This window comes from Vidua macroura, chromosome 5, assembly GCF_024509145.1.
Source record: "Vidua macroura isolate BioBank_ID:100142 chromosome 5, ASM2450914v1, whole genome shotgun sequence".
In the NCBI taxonomy this organism is placed as follows: Eukaryota; Metazoa; Chordata; class Aves; order Passeriformes; family Viduidae; genus Vidua; species Vidua macroura.
Window position 1 is genome coordinate 13,001,788 of NC_071575.1, and position 13,022 is coordinate 13,014,809.

At 38.0% G+C, this 13,022-nt stretch overlaps 1 long non-coding RNA gene across 2 annotated transcripts; it reads left to right on the forward strand.

Annotated features, from left to right (window-relative positions):
• The first annotated feature begins 8,992 nt into the window (after positions 1-8,992).
• On the forward strand, positions 8,993-12,319 carry LOC128807956 (uncharacterized). Of its 2 annotated transcripts, none has more exons than XR_008437327.1 (3): positions 8,993-9,073; positions 10,052-10,150; positions 12,241-12,319. It is a non-coding gene; the product is annotated as an uncharacterized LOC128807956 (long non-coding RNA). The 2 variants fall into 2 exon arrangements; XR_008437328.1 differs by lacking the exon at positions 12,241-12,319 and adding an exon at positions 10,401-10,465.
• The last annotated feature ends 703 nt before the right edge of the window (positions 12,320-13,022 follow it).

Genomic DNA, 13,022 nt, shown 5'->3' on the forward strand with positions numbered 1-13,022 from the left:
CATTCTAAAAGCACAATTGAAAGAATATATAAATAAAAAGCAATCAATCTTCCACTCTACTTCACCAGTCTTCTCTGCTCTGCTCTTGTGAGGCCCCACTTGGAGTGCTGAATTCAGTTCTGAGTGCAGGAAAGACATGGACCTGTTGAAGCAGAGCCAGAGGAGAGCCACAAAAATTGTCAGAGGGATAGAACACTTCTATGAAGAAAGGCTGAGAGGGTTGGGGTTGCACATCCTGCAGAGAAGAAGGCTCTGGGGGAGACATTCTGCAGTTTTTCAATGCTTAAGAGGGCTCGAAAGAAAGATGGGAACAGATTTTTTATCAACAGGACAAGGGGTAACAGCTTTGAACTAAAAGAGGGTCAATTCAAATTTGATGTAAGGAAGAAACTTTTTACAATGAGGATAATGAAACACTGGACTAAGTTAACCAGACAGGTGGTAGATGTCCCATCCCTGGAAACACTTTGAGCCAGCTGGTCTAGTTGAAGATGTCCCAGCTCATTGTAGGGGGGTTGGGCTAATGATCTTAAAAAATCTTTTCCCACCCAAACTATACTATGATTCTATAATTCTATGATCCAACATCCAGCAAATGCTTTTAAGTACAGCAACGCATTCTTGTTTAAGTCTCATTGGTACTCTTGTGTGAGTTTAAATCAAACTAGAATGTTAATTTCCAAAATACATGACATAAACCATAGTTCACTGTCAGGGTAAAGATATATATTCTCTAAAGCATATATTAAAGACTTCTGGGAATACTGGACCTATTGTTTAGTACTTCAGCTTCAAAATACAACTTAAGCATTCATACAGTCATTTGTATTTAGTCTCTTATTTTTACACGTTTTAAGCTAGGTTAACATATTTCAATGCCTCAGCTTCACAAAAGAATGAGTTTTACAGCTGATGCATTGGTATCTCCTCTGTCAAGCAGATGTCAATTCCATAAGCCTATCCTAATCCTCTAGTCAGACAAGGAATTAATATTTCTTTTTTATAGTAGTCTTAGATGTTGTAGCTTAAGGGTAAAAGTCTCAGAGTTATGTTATCTTCAGGTTTCTGAAATATTTCAGAACAGGTATGAAATATTTTACAATTCCCCAAAGGTGAGGGGGATTATATATATATATATATATATATATATATATATATATATATATATATATATGTATATGTATATATAAATATATATATTTCATGTTTAGGAAAAGCCTCATGTAATAGTAAGTCACAGAATGGTGCATTGGTGAGTTGTTCGTATTGTCCTTGGATGTGCCTTCAACAACTTGTATGTATCTGAGATGCTACCACAAGCATGTCACAAAATGGCGCAAAATTCTTAGGAACATGTTTTCTTTTTTTTTTTTTTTTTTTTCTTAACATAACTGATTAGCTTATGGAAAAGTGTTAAAGGTCATTCCCAATGGAAGAATAAGTAAAAGACAAAATTGCTGTGGGGATTCAGGTCAACCTTGCATGAAAAGAAGATGCCTAACTAACTGTAAGAGGGTAGATTGGTCAATGTGAAGGTTTGAAATGTGGGGATTGGTCTGAAAAAACCCAGTCCATTTCAGAAATGCAACCAGAATCACTGAGGGTTAAAATTATGGTCAGGAGTTATCCAAATGAGATCTTGCCAAAAACCTGTATATTCTTCTGAATAGATCAGAAGATAGATCAATGTATCAGCTATGAAATAATTATTTCAGAAATAATAAAAGAAGAGTTAATCCAGTAGCAGCAAACATTACTGAAAATAGCACATATGGAGTTGTTCTAGGTCAATGCTCAGAAGCCACATTCCTAGGAAACAGGAAATTCACATGAAGTCTTCTTTATTACTTGGCTTAGCCCCTGAAGTGCTGCTAACTAGCAAGTAGTATTTAAAGCAATTTGATCTAAAGCCATATTTTTCTCCTGCAGATGTTTTTAGAACATTTCAGTGAAGCTGAGGAAGTCGACAGTGGTCACAGTTTTTAGCTTGAGGAAAGGTAGAGCAAATAAACCCCCAATTTGTTTAACCAGAAAGGGAATGTATTTATATCAATACATGTTTCTTGAACAAAACTTCATCTCAGTGGTCATGTCTCTAGAAAGCAAGCTACTTTTTTGTCAGTCAGACTTTTTACTCTAACCCTGCCTCTGCTGTGAAGTATATTTGTCTTTAAGTACAGCACTGTTCTCACCCCATCTGTACCCCTCAGCTCTTGCAGAGTGCAATGCCTCCTCCATCTTCTGGCAGCAAGATGAAGAAATGAGGGATGAAGGTACCCTCTACTTCCACTTAGTTTGTTAAGATTTAAATGACTACACAAATGAAGATATCAGAAAAAGTGTCCCAATATACTATCTTCTTTTGGAGAAAACTAAAGCATTTTGAAAATAATTTGTTTAAAGGGCTTTTCCCATTGAAGCCCTGCATTTTCATTGATACAAGTTCCTTTGTTATGAGAGACATTAAAAGTTTGAAATTTTTGTTAAAATCAAATTTCAAATTTTTTGAAATTTTTGTCAAAATCAAAAAATTTGATTGTCAAATGACCTAGAAATACCAGAAAATTGTATCCTGATTTTTTTCCACTATGACGGGGAAATACAATTAACTTTTAATTTGCAACTGAGTGAAACAGCTACATTTTTTACAGCTAACAAGTATAGAGGAAAAATTGCCAGGGCAATTTGCGCAATATCTGAGAAAATGAGGTTGCGTGTGATTGTGTCAAGGTGATACTGCAACACATACATGCAAGGGCTAAAAAAATGCTTCATCTATATTAATGAAAATTCAAAATAAAATATAAGTTTATGCATGCTGGGGAATCTCACAGTTCGCACTAGATGCAGGAAGAAGAGATCATCACTTAAAAAGATGCTTCAGATACCAAGAGGAGAATGGAGGAAAGTGTTTAACAATGAATGAAGGCACAAAGTTGCAAAAAATAGCTACAAAAATGGACCTGTTAACTGGAAGCAGAGATTTAGATAAGGATAGCACCATGAATTCACTTAGGAGCTGAGAATGAGGTATTTGAACTGTATGTGGAATGAAGGAAAAAAGAGATTAAAAAGAGCATAGGAGAGTGGAATGGAATTGTAATGGCAAGTATAAAAAGAGACAGTAGATTCTGAGATAACTGAAGAAGGAAAAGTAAAAATATATGCAGAGAGCCTAAATGTGATGAAAATAAGGCAGACGAGATAAGAAGGATTTTTTTGCTATTATAAATCTTGACTCACACTGTCTGATAAGCACGTATTTCATGAGGAACAATTATTTTAGAAGACAAAGCTGAATTTAAAAAAATAACTTGTAGAGGTTTCTTATTGTCTTGTTGTTGTGGTTTAAACACAGATGGAAATTAAGCATCATGCAGATGTTCACACATCCCGCCCCTCTCATGCCCCCCACTGTGAGAGGGGCCCTTGGGCTGCCCTGGGAAGTTACACAAGTATAAGTGAACTTATCCATCAGATGTTATGCCCTCCCTGATCTATGTCAGTCAACAGTTGGTCTACTCCCCTGTTCCAGAAAATTCATTGTTCTCGTTACCCCTATTGGTTCTTTCTGTAAAGCCACTCCTTTCCCCTCTCTCCATTGGTTCTGTGTATGTCACCCCATCCTTGTTCCTCCCCTTGGCCTTTCCTCTATTGGTTCGTTTGTACCCCGACCACGCCTACCCCTCCCCAGTTATATACCCTAGCCCCGCCTTCCCTCGGGGCTCTCAGAGTCTGTCTCCCTTCCGAGTGGTTGTCTCTGTGCACCTCTCCCACCTTCCTCGCCCTCTACCTCTCCTACAATAAAACCCTTGTGGAATATGGCAGCTTGAGCGTCTTCGTGTTTCTCTGGTGGAGCCATCCATAACTATCTGGGCACCTGTGGATTAGCCAGCTGTGGGCCACTCTGCTGGACCGGATCCCGGGGTGGCCGACACCCCAACCCAGTGGAGTGGGGAGAAGGATCAAAGTAAAATTTGTGTGTTGAGGTAAGAACAGATTAATAATTGAAAATTAAGCAAAATACAATAATAATGGTAAAAAACAGTAATTACAATAAAAGGGAAACAAATAAATGATACACAATGCAATGGCTGACCAATGCCAGGCCTGGATTCCTGAACCCAGATCGTCCACGCTGCCAGCTGATTCCTCCCGGTTTAGGATGTTCTATGATGTGGAATATCCTTTTGCCCAGCTATGCTCCCTCCCAGTTTCTTTTGTGCACTTCTTCATTAGCAGAGCCTGAGAAAAGAAAAAAAGTCTTTGACTTAGGATAAACAAGTCTCAGCAAAAAAAAAAAAAAAAAAAAAAAAAAAAAAAAAAAAAAAAAAAATCAGTGTGTTATCAACATCATTCTCATTCTGAATACAAAGCACAGCATTGTAAGAGCTACTGAGAAGAAATTAACTCTACCCTAGCTGTAACCAGGACACTAGTTTTTGAGAAAAAAAAAGTTAAAATAACTTCGATAAAGAAGATTGATTTTATTTTAGAAAGCCCAGAAATAACTACTTGATGAGCAGTTATGACTAGGTCTTCTGCCATGACAAGGACATGTGCTACAGTGCATTCTGTGAAAAAACTCCAAAACAATCAACTAACCAAAAATACCACAGACTGTTAAGAGCATCCTGTGGAACTCACTGGAAATATGTTTCAGTCAAATTATGAAACCCTTCTTTTGTGGACTAGAACATTTGAGACACTGGGCCAAAGTCCATTGAATATCTTGTCCTTTCTAAGACAAAATATTTTCTACCACAAGAAACATTGAATTTTAGTGATTTCCAGTGGGAAAGATAACTAAGATTGCTAAATAAGGAAGGGATGGAGCTGGGAAATTTCTCTGTTAACCTAGCTCTTTGCTGAGCATTGTGCAACCTTGTGCTCAGATAACCTTTCTACCCAGGTCCACTTTTCTATCTAGACCATGAGAACCAGTGTCTTTGGAGTATATATGCACAGCCCTCTGCACCCTTTGCTAGGGGATGAGGCATCCAGAGCAGCACTTGTGTGTCTGACATTGCCTCCTCCTTCCCTGATGAAGGCTGTGAACAAGCTGAGCATCCAGGGATGCACACAGTGGAATGGGGGTGTGATAACATGGAAAGTCTTTTTGAACTGTAGAAAATCCAGTGGTAATGTTACTAATATATCTTGGTATCATCTATTTAACTCTCTTCTCCCAAAGGATCTGGGGTGTATTCATACCTTCTGGAATCCTCTAATGCTTTCCTGCTTCACCCATTCACTCCCTAGTGACATACAATCCACAGTCCACTGCTGCTCAAATTACGCCTTCCCTGACACTGTATCCTTGTAGGTTTCAGTTACACCAGACTGCTTGTTTTCTGCTTTGCTAGGAGATGACAGGAGTCAAGGGGAAAGGAAGGAGGCAAGGCAGAAAATGGCTTTATAAGTAGTTGCCTTGGCTCAGGGCAGTGAAATGGTAAGGGCAGGAGAGACAGGGAGCGAAGATGCCTGATCAGGGGCTGCATGAAGGATACCACTACTGTGGAAATCTCCTTCCCCTTCCTGCACTGAGCCAGGACCTGATGTCCTGTACTCTCTCCATCCACTCCTCAGGGGACTTCTCCTCCATGGTTAGGCTTTTGGTAAAAATGCTTTATTCAGTGAGTGAATATGCCTTTTCTGTTCTCTCATGGACTTTCAACATCCCAAGACCTACATTGACTGCCCCATTGGGTCCTCACAGCCAGATCTCTTGTCTCTCCAAGTAACACCAGCTCTGCTCATTCAAAGCACACTAACCCTACTGCTCATTATTCCTTATGTCCTCATCCCCCATGCACTCCTTCCACCTTACTACCAGTCAGTGCTTTTACCTGATACTTCCATATCTGTAATGTTATCCTGTAATAGGGCATCAAATCTATTTTTCTTCTCATGTTGTCCAAAAAAAGATCTTCCCTAATTCCTAACACTGATCTCTCAGAATTATTGACTTGATTTTATAGCAAACCTGAACACTGAAAACACACTCACTGAATTATATTTTGATAAGGCTGGTAAAGACTTTGTTCCATTTTTAAACCACTGATGGAATATGCCTGCTAGTATTCGTTAGATGTCTCTTTAACTCTTCACACTTAAACCACTCATTATGGATCATCAGTTAGTATTTTTATTTCTCAGATCTTTTTGCTTGTGCAGTAGACATTGGTCGTACTTTTGCCATTGTTGTTATTATTGCTATTAAAGCAAGCTTCTGCTACAGGAGTTCTGTGATCAAAAGGTCTCTACAAGTATATCTAATGAATTCAGCTGATGACTGAGAGTGTGTGAGCTATAGATGTGTCAAAGGAAGGCAACGGTTCTTGACTCTCCTGATTCATTCTGTGACAGATGTTACATTCAAGGAGTAGGGGAAAGTTAGAAATAAGCATTTATTTATTCATTCCACAGTCTCCTGCAGCAAAAAACTACAGTAGTGACAGTGCTCACCCACACTGAACAGCTTAGAAATGTCAATTTATGATTAAAAAGAAAGCTGATTGTTCTGTTAACATGGAAACCTTTCAGAGCACAACAAAGGAAAAAATAAACTACCTTCAGGGCCTTACTGGCTACCCAGTATGACATGTACCAGAGCTCATTACTGCAAGTTTTATTTATTCCAACATGCAGGATGGGATGGCAGACATTTTTCATGCAAGCCTAGAACTCACACTGGCCCTTTACAGGGAGTTGATTGGGGCCCAGTATATGAGACTTCTCTATAAATAACTCTAGCATTTCTTGGCAAAGAGGTGAATTTCATCCTGAATGTAGATATTACTTCTAGACGAATGACACTCCCACCTCTCCAGTCTCTTCCTGCCACTAACAAAATTACATCAGTGCAAGGTCAACTATAATTCTCTCACTCTCCTCAATATCTAAAGAGCCAGCAAGGGAGAGTCACATGGCTTTAGCATTCAGTAGCTTTGTATATTTTGGGATATCAAAGTTCCACTTCCACTGTGATTCAGTAAAATTTGTGATCTTTGCAGGAGGCGGTGGCGGGAAGTGGGTGATGGAGAAGGGTGCATTTGAAAGAAAACCTTACCACTATATTAATTCCTTTTTATTTTCCTAACTTTTTTTAAGAGATTAACAAATGTTTGGCAGAGAGAAAGATCTTAAAATCTTACAATTCGGAACTTGCCAGAACTTTACCCTTTGCTAGCCTATCTTGCCTTCGGCCTCAGTTGAAGCTCTGGAAACTGCTGGTGATGGCATGAGACATGAGCTGAGTGCCCACGTGGCCTCCACTTTAACCTTGAGCCATGGACAGACAGCGTTATCCAATCTGCTGCTTCCAACAGCTGTGGGAAATCTGTCATTATTCTGTTTAGACCATTATACTACCTAGAATCTACGTTAACAGTTGATAATGACAGCTCACTGCAATCTTCTCATTTTTTCTTCATTTCCATTTCTCCTCTGACTTCTTTCACTAGCCATGAATGTGGAGTGGTACCCTTTTGTGTATATTCCCACAGGATAATCTAGTAGGGAAATGTGAATGTCTTCCCAAGGCAACAGCTTACTGGTTATATGTAAAAAAATGTAAAGCCTTTTTTCTCCTGGGCTTTTCAAAATAAGGTTATTGATGCCTCTCTATAGGAAAGTACTATCTTTAAATATGTCATTATTATTGTGATTTTGTCATGGTTTAGGAATGGTACTCCCCAATGTACTGTTCCCACTGAAACCCCAAACCACACACTGGTCACTCTCTGTCCCCCTTTCCCCCTTCCCATCCCCACCGCAGCAGATTGGAGAGGAGGCACAAAATTGAAAGATCACAGATTGAGATAAGAACAATTTACTGGAACAACAATGAGATACGAAAATCAACAGTGACAACAATAATATTAATAACAAAAGCCTAGAAAATAGAGTGAAGAGCTCAGCCCAACTGCAGCCACTCACCCCAGCTGCTTCCTCCAGCTCAGGACAAGTGTTACCCCACTGCTCTGCCCACTGTGCTTGCTCGACCCAAAGGAACCCCTTCTGCCTGGAACAGAGTTCCTTTACTCGGCCCTCAGCAATGACATGAGGTGGTATGGAGTGACCTCTGTGCTCTAGTAGCCATGCTCCCTCCTGGCTAATGCAAAAAATTAACCCAGTCCTTTCTGGAACCAGGATAGGTCTCTTACAGAAAATCACTATTTTTAAATCTAGGCAGCATCCCTTTGTACATTTGCTTATTTCTTTAATTATTTTTGAAGGGCATATACAATGGCTGTCTCCTGTCACCTATGTATCTTTATTCTTCAGTGAAATTCTGTTATTTGCTTTGCTGCTTTATGTATTCATTAGTCCACCATTTGCTCTGTAGCTTTATATAGTCATTAAAGGCCTGCGAAACACGCTACCAAAATGTCAAGCACCTTGCAACTCTGATTCACGTCTGCTCAGTATTCAGGTATTAGTTCCAGCAAACCTTCTGTGAACTTTTAATTGCAGCTGGTACAAACTTTGTGCTCTCCCTGCCTGTCTGCAAACATCTTTTGATGTTCTGTGATGCATTTGAAAGCTGAATCTTGTCTTTCTGTAGAAAATCAACACTCTTCTTTCCATTTCTCTGACTGGATGAAAGTACTGTCAGTGCCTCAGAGGATCAATTAGAAACTATTTCACTTGTGTCACTATAGAAAGAAATCTCAGCTCTTTCTCCAATGGGAAAAAAAAAAATCAAAAGACTAATTTCTGTCAGTCCTTCTTTCTGAATTAACCAGAGTTATGAATTAGTGTAGTTCTATTTTCACTCTCTCAGAAACCTCACATGCAGACAGTGCAGTATGACAGCAAGTCCACAAATGGTCCATCCCTTAGATCACCACTCCTAACAATGCCCCACAACTGGTTTGCAACAATAGCTCTAAACTATCTCTGACCACAGTACACAAGCAACAGAACGTCACTGACTAGGTGCGACTCTGTGACATACCAGCACTGGTGTACCAGTGCAAAATTCCATGTGCTTTGTGCCTTAGCATGGCTTTTATTTATCATTTCAACCTTGGTGTATCTAATCATCTACATCCAAAAAGACAATAAGGTCCTGTTCACAAAATGTTAGCTTTTCTGACTGAAGTACAGTGATTTTTGAACACAGTGTCTTAAGGAATGAACAAGACATCTGTGGGAATGTCTATTAACTGGAAATTAGGAAACCACAGAGACTCATGAGGCACACATGGAACTTGTGATAGAGTATAAACATCCCTGAGTTATGCAGCCACCCAGAAAGTATAAATGAAGGGTTTAATTAACCTCTGCTGTGAGCAAACAGATTATTAGAAATAGCTGTTCAAAAACTCTATTCCAGGTAAAAAAAAACAACCACTGGTTCCTCAGAAGTGATTTCTGTGGTACACATTAAAGAAAGCTTTAGAAACGGAGACTGTCAGTCATGGAAAGTAGAAAACAAAGGAAAGCAAAGCTTCTTCATATTTAACACAGAGTTTTCACAATAAAATCAGTAGCAGAAAGTGCAGCAGAGGACACTGCAGACTTTCAGAAAAGGTGTAGTGTCCTTGCAGAGAAGAATCTCAGAGCTATATAACTGCTTGCCATGTATATACTATAAATTGTAAATGTAAATTTATGTAAATTTACATGTAAATACTAAAAATTCCTGAGTTACAATGAATTAGCAGATATTATGGCAGGCAGGATGCCTGCTCTGTCAGAAGTGCCTCATGTGGGTATTAGCTGTGTCTGGTGGTCAAGCCTCTTGTGTCACAACAAGCTCTCCTGCTATGGAGTTACTGTCTTTCCCCCTCTACCTCCATGATTTCTATAATAGCTTAAAATACTGAGAACCTGAAGTATTTATATGTTGCTTGAAAGGAGATTAGGACAGTGGGAAAGGAAGATCGGAAGATCCATAAAGAACTCCTCTAATGCAAGAGTGATAATGAAACTACATACGGCTCTCCAAGCTGGAACAGAAATAGAGCACTTTGAGTACTTGAGTCTCTTCCATGAGAAGAAAAAACAGACTAAAAAATGTGTTTATGAATCTATTGTCCAGGTCCACTTTGAGCAGCTATGAAGAGTGATCTCTAATAAATAAATTACTGTAAAATAACATATAGAACTGCTCCTGTACCAAAAAATATTTTTTTACAAGGTAAGTAATTTCCCACTTCATAAAAATACCAAGTCAGCCTCTTGTACTTTCTCAAATGCAGTAGGAATACAGAAACTGAAAGTCTAATCTACCTTTCTTTCAGTTAGTATGCAAGCAAAAATTTAAATCTAAGGATCATCAGACCTAGTAGCCAAGACTTCTATTTTGAAAAAGTCACCTTCTTACATGCAAAGCATTTAGAGTGAAATCTAAGCCTTGGCAAATCTCCTATTGATCTCATTTATTTCAGATGCATATACTGATCAGGAAAAACACTTTTCAATGAGGAAGGAATTGATTGAACTGGAAATGTATCTTTTATGAATAAAAGTCTTACATATTATTGCTACAAGATTTTCCTTTTGTATTTCAGGTTTTATACTAGAAACTAATTTTTTTAATTCTCTGAAAAGTTGTATTTAGTTCACCTATGCCATTTTATAGCACTTTCATCGAAGCTAGCTTCTACATTGGAAAAAAAATCTTCTGCAGATGTTTTAAATTTTAGCCTGATTAACTCAGTTCTTTCAATTTATTTTTTGATTGCCTTGACCGATTCTAATTAATTAATACAGATGATAAAATTAATCATCTTATTAGCTAGAAGCCACAGCTACTACCATGGTACCCTCATTTAATATGCTACAAGAAAGTCATGCAGAAATGAAAAGCTTTAGAGAAGAACATACACAAATTATTGGAAATATGAGATTAACTCCCAGATATACAAACTCTCTTTTATGGCTGAATTTTGTAGTGTTTGATAACCAGGATCTCAAGAAAGTAGACTAGGATTTGTGGACAAGAGAGTAGACCAGGATTTGTGGACAGTTCTCAGGACACGAGATGTGCTACTGTACTTCATAGTTATCACCAAAAAAGCCTAGAACAAAAAGCCCTACAGCTGAAAGTAGAAAGTCAGAAAAGTTAGAGTACTTTTGAAAAACCATGCACCACCTAAGTGTACTGAAATGTCCCTGTGTTATTTCATCTATTACTAGAAAAAATTAAAAAGGCTAAGAACTCATTTATTTGTGACATTTCTACAAAACATATTTCTAAATTCCACAGTAAATTTGTCAGACATTAAATTTAATTCTTTACATATTTCTATTCAGTTTGGGGAATGGTTTGGAAAAGGAAATAGCTATATCCTCTCTATCACACAGGGTGAAAACTATAAGGTCTATGTCTGGCAGAATGTTGCCTTCTCAGATGGTGAACATCCCTCTATTTCAGGATCAGCTAAAAAAGAATTGGATGATGGAAAATTTGACAATGTTGTAACCTTTTTGTTGTTGTTGTTATCTTTGGAATGAGTTGCTTCTGAAGTTTTTTCATTTACAATTGAAAATGTGAGTGAAAGGGTGAAAAAAGGTAACACTTTGGATACTAAGAGAAATCATTTTAGTTTGGCTACACGACATTTAAAAATCATCTTCACCAACTAGGAGTATCAACTACTCTCAAAGCCTTTTGTGTAGCAAAAAAAAAGTACAGGTTAGAAACTCAGGGTAATGCCCCTGAACTGGGAGTTTGAGTTGGAATTTGAGTCTGTCAAAGAAGTTTCCCAGTGCTGCTGGAGAATTGCTGCCTGTTTACTAGAAGTACATGCTTGTTTAAAAGTACAGAGGATCATAAAAGAGATGTTTTTCAAAGTTCTTAGGCTATTCAGTTTCTCCCTCTATATCTAAGCTGAAAGCGTCTCCTCTTGTTTGGTTTATGGGAAGTATAAATCTGTGTATTAAGCAAACTATCAGTTCTGCTTTAGCTTAATTTCCTTTCTCTAATCATGATACATATCAAGATGACAACAAGTATTCCTCAAAATAGCAAGGACCAAATCCATTATCCTCTGAAGAAAACCGCTTGACATTTGTGACATTTAAACACCATTCTTATATGTAGTCAGGGATTGTGGTGAGGCATGATTTTCTCAGTAAAGCAACATAGGATATCACAGTCTGTAAAGTATGGGGCAGAGATGCTCTATAGATCACAAAATGTGTCTTAAATTGCTGACAGTTACATTTTGTGCTGGTGAAAAATGATGAACTCTTCCGGTTTTCTTTCTTTTTAATCATTAATAGGACAGAACACAGTCACCTAAGGGTGTTCTTCTTTTGCACAGACTAAGGATGATGTTTTCCACTTCTCACAGACCTTCTGGAGAAATCTGTAATGAAATAAATCAGAATTTAGATTCTGTATCTGTAGGCTTGGGACTGCCGTTCAGTCTTATTCACCCCAACAGTGCAATATTAAAAATTTTTTCATTTTTAGCAGTTTTCTGGAAAGTCTAATCTTCTAACTACAACAGGAGTATATGGCAGATGTGCTACAGCAGTGAATTCCAACTTGTGTGCAGAGTCAGAGAAGGAGGCAGCTCTGTGACTGAGGGCTGGAAGAGATTACATTGGTGACACAATTTTGGAAGCAGTACATGGAAACTTTCAATGCTCTTGACTAAGAGCGCATGCTATGATTCCTGGGCCACTATAGAAAATACCTCTCCTTCTTGACAGGCTTAAAAGCTCAATCAATTGCTGTGAACTCTAAAAAGAAACATCAGAGATTCATGTAAATGCTTTTATTATTTACAATCATAGATTTAATTGCATTATATTTAATCACAGTGAAGTACTGTTGATGCCTGTCTTCTCTTCATCTGTCTCCTGTCAGTCTTAAAACCATTTCATTGACATGCCTGGAAAATAAACTTGTTTTTAGAAAACTCTTCATATCAAAGCTGAATTAATTTGATTCTAAAGAAAAAGGAATGACATTAAAATAGTCAATTGTACTTCTAGGTTTTATAGCATACATAATATTTATCAAATTAAACCTTGTCAATAGTAATTATTTTGTTTTC